Below are 15,874 nucleotides of genomic sequence, written 5' to 3' on the forward strand. Positions count from 1 at the left end.
AATTGCTAATCTATTTCAGCCAATTTGGCACCATGACAAATGCAACTGGTTGTATCTAACAAGATGGGGGATTGGGAATAATTCTGTTTCAGTACAGTACGTCCAGGGAGAAGAATCAACCGTTAATCCCAGGTGACTAGTTTCTTTATAAATATATTAGCAACATAATGGAGAGCTTTTTAATGGGATTATAACCACACAAGCAGACTCCAAGCAGCTGCTCTGCTAGTCAAAGGGAACATGGCTGACAATAAGTTTTAAGAAACTGAATGAGGGGAAAATGGCAGACCTCAGGCATGGCACACTTAAATGGCCTTGCTGCTTAAAAGGGATTGGATCATGTTGCACACATGAAAAGAAAATCAAATATGCTTAAAGCAATCTCTTTGGGCATGCTCGTCACTACTTTCTCCCACTGATCCTCTGTCAAAAGCAGAAAAAATGGCCAAACCAAGGAGAACTCATCTTTTCATATATGAGGGATAGATTTTAAAGCCAAAAAGATTTCACTCATACACTGAATAACTGAGGGGTCATTGTCAAGGATGGCAGGGCCCATCTATTGTCACACAACCTTTGTGTTACTCTCTCTGCAGAGCTGAAATAATTCTGAGTACAATTTAACAGCTCAGTGCTGTAAATATGTAAGTGTGTAAGCATGTCTTTGAGTGTGTGTGTGTGTGCGCGTGTGTATGGATAGGACTAGATGACACTGGGGATTGGACTAGATGATCTTTATAGGTCCCTTCCAACCCAACACATTCTATGATTCTATATATGAATATATATAAATGTAGATATAGAAAAGGACAGCCATAAGGCAGCCACTGGGAATGACCCTGCAATGGTACGGGCAAGAGAAGAGACAAATCTCATTCAGAAATCCCTCTCAATACATTTCATCAGCCTGTTAAAATCACAGGCCTAGATTCTGTCCATGGTAATACCTGGGTTCCCTCTCTTATCATTATTTTAACTGAGAGGTATAAAGATGGTATTATAACTTATTAAATAAATATTTTTTTAAAGTTAATGGAAGTAATGAAAGGCAACTGTGTCTGTATAAATGGCACATACACCTCAAAATATAATGCTTATATATTTTTGTGAGTTATCACTTGTTTGTAGTTCAGTGGCTTGAAGCTGAGGCTAGGATTTGTCTCTGTGGCTTTGAAAGGAATACAGTATGGTATAACACACATAACTTATGGAATGCAAGCACTGCAGTATGTAGCTGCTTTAGCAAGGACTATTTAGGCAGCTTAACCTTAGCATAACAAAAATAATTTCTGAAGTCCAGATCTAATTTTCACAGCTCTGGAATTCTGTTACCAGAGGCCCTCGGTTCAGGGTGGCAGAATGACACGCGAGAGTATTTAAGCACTCATTTATCACTAAATTACACCTTACACCACTCTGAAGTACTTTTGTTAGAATCAGCTGAAACGAAGGACACAGACTTACCTAGTCTGACCAACCCACACAGCCTGTCTGCAATCCACTGATACAAAATATCACTAGTGATTTCAATGGCTTGGGGTCAGACCCACATGTTATTCTTGAACGGATCTTAAACTTTGAGGGCTTGACCTCAGGATGCCCTGGGACCAGTCCAGGTGACACTGTGTTTACTTTCAAATAGCAACATGGAGGACTGATCTTGATCTCCTGTTCACCAAACACTGCTGAACCCATCATGGTGGCACAGGAACGGTTTACGAAACATATACACGTGCATACATTAGCAGGGATACCGAGGCATGTAAAAGTTTAACTGGCCGCAGTTTTCATGGTTGTGATGGTGAGCTACCAAGGTTCAGTAAATTCCATCCCACTGTGATGGATTCTGCAAGCATCAACAAATGCTGACAGGTACCTAACAGTGTCCTCCAAAACAATTTCCAACTGTATGAGTGCATCACCCTCCAGCCAAGTAACCTGAGTGTCTTCCTGCCTTTTTTGTATGACATTAATCACTGTTATGAAAGCTCCCCATCTTAGGTCTAGTTGGTGACAATACTTCTGCAGTGCACAGAACAGTAGATGTAATGTGATCCCCTGACACATTTGCATTTTACTAATGATAAGCACTGGCTGTGATGCACTAAAAATACCGTGACTGTGGGGAGAATTAAGTGTATCTCTAGTGCCTGATTCAGGAGAGCAGTTAATGCTGTGATTAAGTCCATGGCTAGTCAGGACAAGACAGCTTATGTTTATAGAGAGCTAAGTATGTCCGGTAGTGCCATCCTGAATAACACCAACCTCCAGAATTGGGTCTGTAACAGGGCTGTGGAAGGATATCCTTAAGGAGCTAAAAGCCACTACAGCCCTAGCTGTCTGGTAGTCAAAGGATAAGACGTGGTTTTTTGAGCTGGCTTTATCATAAAATGTAGCAACCTGTGTAATTTTAAACCTGTACAATGTTTAAAAATCTAAACCAGAAGACTACACTGCACACGTTTCTCCTCCTACAGAAAGATGAAGAAACATGAACGTGAAGAAACATGAAACATGAAACATGATGAAGTTTGCATGAGACAGCTGTTAGGCACACTGAATAACACACCTCTGGCAGGACGCTCAGAGAGTAGTTATAGGTGCCTATCAAAATCCACACAAAACCATCTTAACAAATGCTAGAATTAAAAATGAAGACTTGCAGGGAGACAGGGGCTTTGACCAGCACGGTATTTCAGATCAGCTTACTGAAAGCTTCAAAATATCACCAGCTTTCAGTCTGAAATGCGTCAGCAATCGTTTCATTTTTATCAAAACACAATTAGGCTGTGGTGAATGACAGCATAAATCTTAAATAGGAAAGATACAGGATGAAAGACCACCAGGGTGGAACATAACTGTAAACCTCTCCATAAAACTACATTTGAGTTCTGATCATATACACAGGAACTCCTTTAAATGATCCAGCAAGAATCTTAACTCACTGACTTCCAAAGTGTTACCAATTAAGTGGGAGAAACTTTAACAGTCAATTTTAATTACACTAAGAGATTCACCAATCAATTCCCAGCTCGAGCTGAAGTTTTTACTAGAGACAACTGGAACCAATTTACATGCTTTTATGTTGCGTCTAGACTTTAATAAATGGTCTAAGCACGGAGCAATTCTATGCCAGTTATCGAACTAGTTTTCATGTATACTGAGAAACACACCAGCTTCTCTAAAATTCTCCAGTCTTTGTGTCTTGAAACGCTCCCCTGAGAAACGATTGCAAAGGTTGTGGAGTATATTACATAAGCACCACTGTGGGGACTGCTTACAATACATACCAAGACAGTGGTGGCACAGGTTGTGCTCCAGCTCATTGCTTTAATCTAACAGATGCAAAGTGTGCAGAGCCAGCTCTTCCCTTTTGTGTGAAATGGAATAGCTCTTCTGATTACAAGACATCATTGCTTTTGAGTATTAACCCAAGTCCATCAGAGCAAAAAATATCTAAACAATATGAAACCACCCAGGACAGCTACAAATATCTAACTGATGGCCCAAAAAGGTAAATCTAGGCATACTTTCAAACACCTAACACCCTTATCTTTCTATTGTCACCCCTTGTCTGTACCTCCCATGGTCCTGATTAAGCTGTGGGCTACTGTGCTAAAGGACCTGAGCATCCAGTCAGTCCAGCAGTACTGATACAGAGGAAAACAAAGTACCTGGTTGCTAGATTGTTTAAACATTGCAGAGCCTGCCGCAGCACTCGCAGTAGTACTCTAGCTATACGAGGCTCACCACTACGGCATCACTTTGATCATTGCTGTAGGTCATGGAATCACTCTGAAACTAAAACAGTCTTGTTAAAAAATTAAGTTGAATTACCATTTAGGGAACTCTGTTGTATTTTTTTTTTTTCTTCTCTCCCTTCCTTCTTTTTAAACATGCCTGTTGGGAGTGTGAAATTGTGTGCATTTATCACTACCCTGTTGAGCAAAGCTTGTTAAATTAAGAAAGACATATTTAATTAAATGGATTGATAAATACTCATATACTTGTATTCAGAGGGCACTGTATATAATTTTAATTTGTAAAAACTGAGGGGTTGCTTTGGTGATTCAGAGCCTCTTAAGATGTTTCCCACAAAATGATGTCAGACCAATAAACCTCCAGGGAGTTCTGCATGCCAGAGGTCTGACAAAGTTGGGCCTCTTGTCTTCTGGAAGAAACACAAGGATCTACCTGCTACTGTATTTTAGGAGAAGGCAGCAAACAACTTCGTAAGTGCTGCACTAGCTTGGCTGCCACCAGAGATAACAACCATGAAACCCAGAAAGAGTTTTTTTCCATTTTGCAGTAGCATATAGCCTTCAGTGCAGCAACGAGCAGAGGGTGCCCCATCTCACATCTCCCTCCTCCCACCAGCCCGCTGTGCAAAGAGCCCCAGGCTGTGGGGCCACACGCTAACCCACACCACGTGCACCTGCGTACAGGCTCGTGCATGCTCTGCAGGCTATTGGTTTGGGCAGCACATCTTGAGGATTCTTTGGAGCTATTCTAAACCTGCAACACAGAGAAGGCCTCCTGTTAAGCACGGTACAAATATACAGAAAAAGAAGTCTGATTCAGGAACAGGACAGTGTGGGCAAACAGGTCAAAAGGAAGGAAGGAAAAGGCAGCAACTAATAAATGAGGTTAAGTGTCTAAGATCTGCCGACAGGACAGTAACAGAGCTCAGACCAGTCCCTGCCAGCCTGGTTCCCCGTTCTGTTCACAGGAGTGGTTTATCCAAGGTGTCACTCACAATTACTGCTAGAATGAGCAAAGCAGACTCATACTCAGGCAGCTGCATTCTTGACTTGACAAAGTATCCCTTGCTCTCAAGGATTAATTTTGCTGAATGGCAATAATAGCTTGTAAAAATCAAATAAAAACCAAATGCACCACATGTTGCAGGATGCTGGGATTGTATGGGGTACTGTAAGCAATGCTTTTTGCAAAGCCGGAGAATGTTATTCATCATAGTTGGTGGGCAATTTGGTCGCCTTTCAGGGGACTCACTCTAACATAGGATCCCTGCCAACATAAAGAAGAACTGGTCAAAGCATTGTGCTTTTCAAAGTTGAAGGATTTTTTTTCTTTCTGTCTCCTTCAGAAGATGCAGCAAACTTTGGGACGTCACAATGATCTCTGTTGCTGAAAACAAATTACTAGGAATTAAAAATCTTCCGTTTCTTGCACACTTACATTACACAGAATAATATACAATGTAAAGATTCACAGACTTTTGAGGAAGCATCATGATCTTCAGACCTGACCTTCTGAATAACATAGGCCAAAGCACTTCACTTAGTGGTCACTGCCTCAAGCCCAGATCTTGTGGCTGAACTGTAGCAAGTCATTCAGAAAGACATTCATCTTGATTTATGGGTACCAGTCTTGATGTGAGAATGCCACACAAAGCAGTTCCTGTCTTGAGCTTCATGCAATGAATTGCAAAGTTAAGCTGGTTCATGGGTTTGAAATGCCTGCAATCCAGTAAGATTCTCTCTCCAATTCCAGGCGGAAGTAGCGTGTAGGTGGCTTATAAAACTTCCTTTCTACAATGACCCCAAATCTAAGCAAAAGGTCAGAATCATTTGTGTTGCTTCAAAGGCTCAGTTGTTACTCAGGCCGACAAGTTAGCCATGAAAAAAACTATATTCAATTCTTCAATCTATGACATAGCTAAGATAAACATGGTGAAAGATTGTTATTGTTTACTCAAATTCTTTCTCTACTGAGAGAAATTGTAATACCATTTTTCAGTGCATTAATTGCTTATGGTTCTCATGCCACGGTTTTTAAACCCTAGGTGCTAATAACTATGTTTTGTTCCCAGCTACGTACATAGCCTTTCTTTACAGAAATTCCAAAACAGGTAGATGAAATCCTGGTCCCAGTAAAGTTCAAAGGAGTTTTGCCAGAGTCTGTAACCAGCAAGGCAGTCAAGCCCCTGTGGGAATAGTACCAATTCCGGTACCAATTGAGGTGCCAGTCCCAGCACTGACTGAGGTGAGGAAATGATCCTTTTACTTGCATAAGGAAGTTTTCTGTTACATGACCATAACTCCCTGCCAAATACAATCTTTGAAATGTGTCTAGTTTTGTGTAGGGGAGGCTACATAAGTCTGCATCTCAGTACAGCCCAAGGACCTGGTTGTTGCTGTGTATGGGCATGTGCCTGTGTCCAGTAACAACTACTCACACTGCTATTTGTTGTTGTTACAGTGTAATACGATGTGTAAAATACGTATGTTACACTGCATAAAACAGACTACTACTACAATGACATTAACAGCTCCTATTTTACTACCACCAACTGAAACGGGGACCTCGAGATACAAGTATGTGACTGGCAAGTGCTTAATGGGCAGTACCCCATAAGATTTAAAACAAAACTGGACAAGCAGGGAAACAAATAGTAGAAGACTGAGCAAGAGGAATTGATTTACCGATGGCCACACAGCAGATAGGTGCAAAAATCAGGAACTGGACAAGACAGATCAGAAAATTAACTTAACCATCTACTATTTCCCAACAAATATTAGTCATTTAAATGCCAGAAAGTCACTGATTAAGTTACAAGGCCCTTCAGCTTCAATCAATAGCCATTCCATTTCAACCTGGAGTGTACCTACCAAACAAACACACATAAGCCCCATGGAAGTGTTCTTTAAAATGCAAAACGTTGGCTGAAGCTTCATGTTTACCCTTTCGAGTCATGTAAACCTGAGAATAAATCCACCTGTTGCCCTTTCTTCAGTGAGGTCACTAAAAAAACCTCCCTTTTATTTGCAAACAGCTTAGTGGCTACCAAAGAGCGGTCTCTAATAAACTTATTCCAAACAAAGATTAATTCGGGATTAATCACTGAGAAGGGTTAAATCAGCATTGAGGAAAATGCCAGCTACTGAAAAGTGAGATTTTTCTGTAGTAATTTATGACAACCTTCCATGCTGAGGCTAACTAGAATTGGACAAAAGAAGATTTTAAAAAATGTGAAAAGTAAAGTGAAAGGCCGTAAAAACTGAGAAAGTAAATAATACAGAACAACAAGATAGTCAGGGAATCAGGAAAGATAACAATAACGATATGACCAAATGAAGTATACATTTAATTAATAACCTGGTAATGGGAGAAAGGAATAAAATTCAGCTCTATGAAAAGTCAGCTCTGAATAATTTGAAAAGAGCTGAACATTATCCTGTTGTTTTTGGTTTTTTTTTTTTTTAATTAACAGTGTATCAACCTTAAAGTAAAACAAATTTATGAACAATGATAAGACCATAAAACCTTTAACAACCCATCTATTTTTCCTCAAAACGTCCTACACAATTTTCCTATGATTTACAAATCCATACACTAAAATAAACAGTTGCTAAGTGTTTCTTACTCTTAAGTTCTGCCTGTAAGCAGTCTCACAATGGAGACGGTAACAATCCTCTAGCTGTGCAGCACACTGGCTTCACTGAAGGTCCTTCTGACATGTGTCTCAGAGAAACCCAAGATGAGCACTATATAATGAACCCTCTGCCATCTAGACTGTAATAAATAACCAACAAGTCAGACTGAGGCTGGTGGAAGGTCAAATCCTCCTTCTTGTGCCTGAAGAGACAGGGGAGCAGGAAGATGAGCTGTGCACCACAGCTTCTCTCTGGAGACAAGGGGGCAGCACAGGCTGACCCACAGTGCCACAGAGGCAAGTGAGCAAGAAGGATGCTCAGCAGATATATGAGTTGCTGCATTATGGAGAATGGAGGATGGAGTCCAGCTGGAGGTGGAAGGGCACACAGGTTTCTCCAGGCTAAAATCTTCTGGTTTGAGGGAGTGAAAATGTATCCAAGGAAGTGGACGTTGAAAGAAGAAAGGCCTTCTTCCCAAATTCTCATGGGAAAGCCTAACTTCTCGTTAGGCAACAGCCTGGAGGGAAACATTTCGACCTGGCCTTGCCCTAACCTGAGCTGGGCATGAAGTTCTTTTCTCTCCCCAGTCAAACTTCAGAAATGCCACCTTTAATAAACCATAAGGACTATAAACCAGCACAGATTTCAACGAAAAACAGAAACAACTGTTGCCCTAGTCCAACAGCCTTGAGCTAAACATTTTACTTAAGTAACTCAATAGAATTATGCTTCTTGATCTTATTATTTAAGCAGAATCAAACTTTTTTAAAGTTAAAAAACCCCAACCAAACAACAAAACAAAACAAAACGAGCAAGTGCAAACTAAATAAAAAGGGAAAAATGACCCAACACAACAGTGTGATCCCCAAGTTTATCAAGCACCATGAGCTGAGCTCTGGGCCTTTTTGGTAAAAGCAGTTCCATGAGCAACCCTTAGAGCTTCCCCATTGTGCTGCACTGTTGTAAATTGAATTGTTGGATAACTACATAATGTAATGTGGTGTTTGCAAAGCCACTGAGACTTGGCTCTACTCGGCTCCTGTTTACATCAGTAAGAGTCTGACAATTAAATTCAATGCAAGAAAAGGTAAACTACAGAGTCCAGGGTTTTTTTTCAGTATGGTCTCCTAAACAAGACTTGCTAACACAGTATAGACATTTATGGGATGTTGTTTGTTGAAGCAGTTGCAGTGACATGCTTGTATTCTTTGTTATGAAAGGACCATAATGATAAACACATCTGTGTTAGGCAGGGAATGTTATTTAAGGATTGGAGAATCATGCCTTTTGCTTGAAGCATTTGCTCAAATGATGTTTTTCACTGACTCTTTCTATTTTTAATAAGGCAAGGCAAGACCAGGAAGGGGAAAGAGGGAGAGAGAGAGAAAGAGAGAAGAGGAGGGAGAGGAAGAAAAACAGAGGACAAAAGAGAAAGAAAAAAAGTGCTAAAGAGAAAAAGACAGGAGCAAGAAAAAGAAAGAAAAAGTAAAGAAAGCAAGCAAAGCAAGCAGCTGGTGCTGAAAGTGAGCAAGACTCTTTCTCATTTTCTTCTGTCTTTTAATAAATCATTGTAGCAGCTTTGTGACAGGTCTCTGTTATCCATAATGCCCAAGCAAACAGCTTTTCTTTCAGCTTCTATTCAGTTGGCTGCCAGGGAAGCAGGACTGCAGGCAGGAAACTTCAGTGGCTCAGCCTGCTCCCCTGTAATTCAATTAGAAAAGCAAGCATGAAGTCAATATTCATTGCGCCAGGCCAGAACCGCACAGCACAATGAAATGATAATGAGAAAGTTCACAAAGGAGACGGGCTTAATGATAAGTTTTTAAAGAGGTGCTGCAGCGGGTGACCCTCTGTACAACTGGCAAACACACACGGGCATATGGGTCTTTACCCTCAGGGATTTACCCTCATCCCTTACCATCTGTATCCAGGGCAGACGGCCGATTGTGAATCCAAGGGAATCTCATGATATACTGTCTTAGGTTGCCCTATGCAGCTATTTTGCATCTCTGAAGGGAAAGAAGGCACGTTTCTTAAACACCCAGGCCCCAAGGGAACACATACAACTTGCTGGATCACAGGCAATGTAGTTCCAAGTAGCATGGAGCTGTGACTTCCAAGCCTAGAGGGGAGGTTGGGCCTGTGGCTCACAGATGAAGGAAATCATGAGAGAGAACTTCCAACACTTCGTGGAAGTGCAGAAGAAGAACTGCACCCTTGTGCTTTCAGAGCAAGGCAGCACTCGGTCCCTACAACCGTGAGAACTGAAAACATTTGTGCTTTAAACTGAGCAGTACTGGGTAAGCCCTGGACCCAATTCTGCAGCTCCCTCGCGAAGAGATCTCCCACTGGAGAAGGTCTCTACATGACTTCCTTTCTTCTTCTTTTAGCACTTTGCTGGTGACAATAAAATATGTAGTTATTTATTTTGTAAACATCATTGTATTTAGTTTTAAAAATAATGAATGATTGAAGTAGTAATTAAAAAAACAGCATTGTGTGTACAAGCCCAGAGCTGCCTTGTTCTAATTTTGTTTTGGGATTCAACATTCCAGATATGACAGAATCTGTCCTTTTTTAAAATGACTTCTATGGTAAAGCCCTGGGCCCCTCACAGAGACTTGGGCCTCATTCTTTTCGGTGCAGTACAGAAAAAAACGAGTGGCCCCAACTCTAAGCAGGCAAACATGAGAAACAGAAAGTTTTTTTTTCGTCTCCTTTAACAAAAGGGAAACAGGGCACACAGACGTTATATAAGTTCCCTGAGGTCACACAGGGTGTCAGTGACAGAGTCACAAATTGAATTCAGATTCTTGAGCTCTCGGTCCCCATTTGTGTCATATTTTAATGCAGGGCACTCCAAAGCTTTACCATAATTTTCAGAAATATGTTGTAATTTCCCTAAATTAATCTCTCATCCTAACATACATTATCATTCCACATATCCCCATCATTGTTAACAACTGCTTAATATGCTGGTAAATAATTAATACAAGTCAACATCTGTATATTTTCTCAAAATCAGGAGGTATTTTTCAACATTGCTCATGACAACAGCCCATTTTTCACTTCAGAGCCCAACAAAAAGGAAGTCAATTTTGCCGTTCTTCCTGATTCAAAAAGCCTTCAACTGCTAATAATAGAAGTGGGTGGTGAATTGCTTCATCTGCAGTAGGAAGCTCTTCATGTCCTATTGGGCCAGTTCTTCTGCTGCTACAAACCCACACAGCTTCACCGAAGGCAATTCAGCTTTGTCAAGTCACGCAAGCCAAGGGCAGATGTATTTGTGTTTCACTGACCACTGAATCTCTTAAGACTGACCCAATCTCTGCATCTCGAAGGGAGAATGAAGCACGGCCCACAACTGGAGCTATACCCAGGGATGTAACAGGTAGAACAGGCTGGCTGGATGCCTCTTACAGCCGTCACTCTTCTCCAGAAACCCTCCGTGGGGAAAACCAGATGTAAACACCAGGAACTGCAAGCCTGTCCCAACAAGCCATGCCAACATCTTGGCCTAAGCACCCACCCCTCTGGAATGTAACGCAGGATAAGAGCAAAGTGTCTCAGCATGAGCTGCTTTCTTCCAACACTGACCAAGAGACATTATGTGAAAAAAGGGAAGAGTTTTATCTCTAAAGCTGCACACACTTGTGGCTGCTTCTGCACTTCACAGTTTTCAACAGTTTTCTTGCCCTAACTGCAATTCGTTGGCTTTTGCCCATATTTTGAAGGGTTACAGACCCTTGGTGGACATAAAACCCTTCTCCTGGCAGAAGGGATCAGATGCTGAACTGATGTACATTCATGTTGATATTGAATTATGCCAGCAAAGGGCTAGATCCCAGGATTTTTCCTTTTTTAATCTCCAGTGCAACCCTCTAAGTGACTAGAGAAAAAGGAGTAGGATAGCTGCATCTTCTGTATATATTTGTGTTCATTCTTACTATTCTATAAAAGGCCAGATGAGATAAGAAGTACCAGTCTCTTTAGATGTAAATACAGAACATAATTATACTCTATTTTTTCACAGGTATATAAACCCCAATTTTCACAATTAAATGCAAATTTTGAGTCCTCTCCAAAGGCCAAGATGTAAACCAAGGTCGCCGCTGCTCAAAACAACTAGAGGCCAAACATCCCTGTGTAACTCCTGCATGTAGCTGTCAGAAGTGATCACAATAACTTCCCTTTTCTTATTTTAGAGGCAGCACTCTCACTCTTATGTAACGAAGGCGAAATCTGTTGAGGTCAGGGATTCAGAGACACCAGCTTCATCCACTAAACAGTCTTTGCCTCTCAGTGACAGGCCCTGGGAAGTTCACAAGACACTGCAGGTATCTATCTCCCTTTAGTTATCACTCGTTCATGTCAGACCCCGTTAGTCTGCTTTATGCTCTGTGCTTTGATAGGAGATGTCGTCTGCACAATATCCTCAGCTGAGAATTGGTTTTTCCTGGAGACATTAATGCATGTAATTGGCACATGCTTTTCTGGAGTATTTCTATCGCCTTTTAAAGATAGAGACAATCAAATCTCTCCTCCACTCATCAAGGAAATGCTTAAAGCATCAAGTGGGGAATTCCAGGCCAGTTCATAGCTGTTACTTACTTTACATTTTCTCAAGCAGCAAGGTAACATGGGACAAGGACTGTCAGGGTGTTTATTTTGAGTTCCCTGGTGAGGAAAACATTTTACACTTATCCTGTATGGGTGAAACCTTCCTCCCCTCCTGGGGAAGTCAGGCTATCTCTGCCGTTCATATACAGCTCCTGTTACTTGACTTGACCCATCCCCACTGAACACACATTGCGGAAGGCGCTGAAGTCAGTTATCCTAGATCAGGCTCTAACCTTCAAAAGGGTAAGGTAAAATAGAGCTCTCATCTCTAGCTAGGTCATAGTGCTCATTAGAGATGAGCTCAAAACTCAGAACCTCACCTCAAAGAAAAGAAAAGTACTAGGAAAAGACCAAAACCCTTCTCAAAGTTCTGCATCTCTCTAGCTCCTGCCATGCTGTTTTCAGTCCTGAACTAGGACATTTCAAAATGGAAGAATCGAGAAAAATACACTCAAAAGGGGAAAAGAGGTCCTGTAATAAAGTGATTAGCCTGACCAGGGTTTAATTTCAAACACTGACATAAGATTGCTTTGTATCAATGGGCAGATGGAGCTATGGGCTCTCTTCACCGTGCCATTTTAAGAATAAATGAGAGATGATAACACTTTTCTCCAAATCTTTGTTTTGATTGTCAGTGTTTAGAGGCAGATATTTTTTATTTGATCAGAAAGTAGCTTGCACAACAAGCCCTCTCATCTTCTGAGAGATCTCTGTGTTGTGATACACCTTTTATTTGTGCACTCCAGAACACGCCCAGACAACAAGGAACGCAATGCACCTCTATGCGCCATGTATCCTTTCAGCAAAAAGGAGTGAATTCGGAGGTGGAGACACAGATGATCTAGGTACAGGTCATAGCCAAAGACCTACAAAACTGCATGCCGAATTCAATCCAGCAGAGAAATTACAGAAACACAGAATGGAGGGTCTATTTATGTTATTAATAATAAAGGTACTGCAACCAGTGAGTCCAGAGCTATGCAATTACAAGGAGACATGCAGTGTACACAGTCAGGAATCCTTATCAGATTGTTTGGTCTATCTTTTCCATTTAAAAGTGATGTTTAAACTATGTTTATAGACAAAAGAATTGATCAATGAACCTGTCATTTGGTCATGAGTAACATGGAAAAAATTAATCAGGTGATGAAAATATTGTCATTTCTCCACTTGGGGAATAAATTGAAGATATTTCAAAAGATTTTGTCAAAACTTTGGGGACACGTGCATCAGCAAAGTCAAATACTACATCTTTGAAAATTTCCCACAGGCAAACATCTCCGAAGATATTCGGAAATGAGATTTTCCAAAGGTAAAATAGTTGGAAAAACCAAAACCAAAGATTTACTATTATTTAAGCTTTTCAACTGCTCCCTAAGAAAATAAACTTGGAGTTAAACAAAAACTTCACTGTTTTCCTACAAAATAAATAACAGTAACATTATACCCACTAAACAGGAATCAGCTGTATAAACAGTTTACCTGCCTCTGACAGCATCAACTAGAGAGAGAATTTCTGGGCAACTATATTCAAAGAAGGAATAACCCAAGTTATGGTAACCATTGTTACCTGATGCATAATAAATATGAAGTAGAAAAGGAGGGAAAAATACCTAAAAACTTCATCACCTTGACTAAGCATCTTCAAATATTATACTTGAAAAAGATGACAATCATCACACTCTTCTCCTGCTTGTCACTTTAAGCTCGTCCAGTAATTGCCAGATTCAAAATCGAACTGTCTTCAACCAGCTAATCTCACTTCAGTCATTTCTGAAACTTTGGTGTCTGATTTTCCACATTCATTCCCTTCACTCACAAATAGACAGATAGACACTGTATGTAATTTGAAAGCATTTTGCAGCTCGGAAACAAACCCCTATTTTTCTGTCATGTAGTCCCCTCTGGATACTTTGCTTAATTTCAGTGAACTAAATCTGAAGAGCTCACAGGCCTCACATGGTCCAAGCAAGAGAAGAGAAAAAAAAATCAATCATTTTCACAGTATCGTACTCTGCAAACTTGAACTATAACAACTCAGTGATCAAACAATTTGCAGTTGTGAACACTAAGAAATGGGAGCTTTTGAAATATGTCAGCGTGGCAGAAACGTCTCTCCCTCTACTCTCATCCTTCCCACTAGCTCAGCATATGTAAACTTTTAGGTACTGCATGTTCAAGTTGTTCCCACAATATATAACAGAAAAATGTATGCTGTTGCGGAACAGAGGCATGTGTAATAAATATTTTGTGTGCTCAAGAGCCTAGAAATAGATTGTAGGCTACATGTGTATTACAGACTTGTGTCAACAAAGCTAGATCTATCAGGTGCATGAAGAGAAATGATCCTGATGGACACAGCTGGGTTTCAGAAGCTGCTTCTACAGCCTTATTTATAGCAGCAAAACTGTCCGTGGTCTAGTTCAGCTCTTGACAAAAGGATATGTAACAGAGCTTTGCTAATGGGGCTGCATCCACAGTAGGAGTGTATCAGCTGTAGAACACATGATATTTGCAACTGATACAAATCACCCAGTACAAATCTGGCATGAGATCTATGAATAGAAGTTGTATGTGGAGGGATTACATCCAGCACTTTCTAAGACAGTGCTCTCTGAAGAATGAAAAGGGCTTGATGCTACCTTGCCCCAAATTTTGTGCTGTCATCCTCATCAAAGCAACCAAGATGAAAAACCTTCTCTCTTCAATCTTGGATACTGGTACATTTCACACTGCTTTGTGAACAGCTTTCTTCAGTAACCAAGTGCCTTGAAATAACAAACCTGAATCCTCTCATACCATTTCAGCTTTATCACGCCTGTAGTCACTTTTCTTTTAGAGGATTTGCAACAGGAACTGAATGCTGAATTGCTCTTTATGCTTCTTTGGACCAGATCCTCAGCTAATACAAACTAACTTAACACCCACAGATGTCACGAAATCTTCCCATATTTATACCAGCTGAAGATCCAGCTTTTGTTTGCCAATGAGGGTGTTGCTCTACAGTAATACTGTTTCTGTTCCAAGTAATTCCTAACATTATTGTAATTTACAACACTACCAGGCACAAAAGAGAAAGAGTAACCACCATGAACAAATCTTTTCTGATTCTCTAGAATATGTGCATGTAGCTAATATATGGTCAACAGAAAAAATATAGGGATATGGCCATAAAAATATCCTATAATTATCTTAACCTGCTGCTTTGGGACAGACTTCATTTTTTACTTCCCTCAGATGCTCTCCTGCCTCCCTCCTCACACCTTGAGTGCTGTCAGTTTGCTGCCAGCTTTACAGTATCAAGCGTGTGATCTCTCTGTTGGTACCCTGTTCAGTGTCATTTAAGCTGGCCAGTCTGCAAGGCCACCAAGGTCAAGGAACTATCAGGAATAAGGTTTCTTAAGTGCAACGTGTGAGACACCATCTGACACTGTTTATAGATAGAGTTAGCCTCTTATTGACCACAGGATAGAAGTTAAAAGCATTGCTTTGGGAGTTCAAATGTGTTAACCTCTGAAGTGATGTTTGAATTAGGGTTATAAAGGGCCTAAAGTTTTGATCAGAGGCTTGGAGAATAAAAAGGATTTGGAAAAATTTTAGAGTAGGATCAGAGTAGCTACACTGAGTGTGCCAACTGCTATATTATTGTTGATTTAATTGAGTCCATCTATCAGGTCTGTGCATTATGTGATCCAGTTCCAAAGATGTTTCCCTGCTGCAGCTGACAAAATACAGACTATACACTTCAAATGCAGTTGTCGGTCTTTAAAACAGGCAGTTACAAAACACGTTGGCTGCTCTAGCAATCAATAATGGGAAGGGCAGTGTACGTTGGACTAACTCCCAAACAATTAAAT

This window comes from Strix uralensis, chromosome 3, assembly GCF_047716275.1.
Source record: "Strix uralensis isolate ZFMK-TIS-50842 chromosome 3, bStrUra1, whole genome shotgun sequence".
Classification (NCBI taxonomy): domain Eukaryota; kingdom Metazoa; phylum Chordata; class Aves; order Strigiformes; family Strigidae; genus Strix; species Strix uralensis.